We start from the raw sequence: 692 nt of genomic DNA, 5'->3' as shown, positions 1-692 counted from the left end.
TCCCATTTGGGACCCTCCGCGGCGGGACCTTCGGGGCATAGAGAAAGCCCCCCTTTGCTGGCAGGATCACCGGAGGAAGAGTCTTCTAGCGCCCCATGGCTGGGAGCCTCATGGAGAGGCTCTGGGGATGGCGTGGACAGTCGCGCCCCTTCCTCACCATGGGTTCTGACAGTTGTCTCCCAGAGACCTGGAGAAAGCGGCTGCCATGGCGAATGCCAAAAACTCCTAAATTGTGGAGTCTTGTGAGCAAAAATTCTACTTTGTGAGCTATTGGCATTAAAGTTGTGAGCGAGCAATTTGGCTCCTGGATAAATTAGTTTGCTCTGGAGCCATCCTTCCTGAGCTAAGACAATAATGTGTGAGTCAGAGGCTAAAAAACTGTGAGCTAGCTCACACTAATTCAGCTTAGAGGGAACACTGCCAGGGACTCATCAAGAACTCAAGTTGCTGAGGAATATTCCAGCAATTGGGACTTATATATAGATTTATAATAAGTTTGTGTGTGTGAACCTAAGTTGCTGATGAATAATTTGAAGGATTTGAGAAATTAAGCACAGGTAGTATATGATCGTAACTGAGTTTATTAATATATTCATAATCAACACAAACAAATTGTATTTTTCTGGAAATCATTAGTGTGTATGCAGCCATGTTCATAGTGTTGGAATTTATATTAATTGCTTCCTCCTTCA

The sequence above is a fragment of the Gekko japonicus genome, unplaced genomic scaffold, assembly GCF_001447785.1.
Source record: "Gekko japonicus isolate JY-2015 unplaced genomic scaffold, Gekko_japonicus_V1.1 scaffold1801, whole genome shotgun sequence".
Lineage (NCBI taxonomy): Eukaryota > Metazoa > Chordata > Lepidosauria > Squamata > Gekkonidae > Gekko > Gekko japonicus.
The sequence above is the reverse complement of the archived record's forward strand: the minus strand, read 5'-3'. Positions refer to the sequence as shown.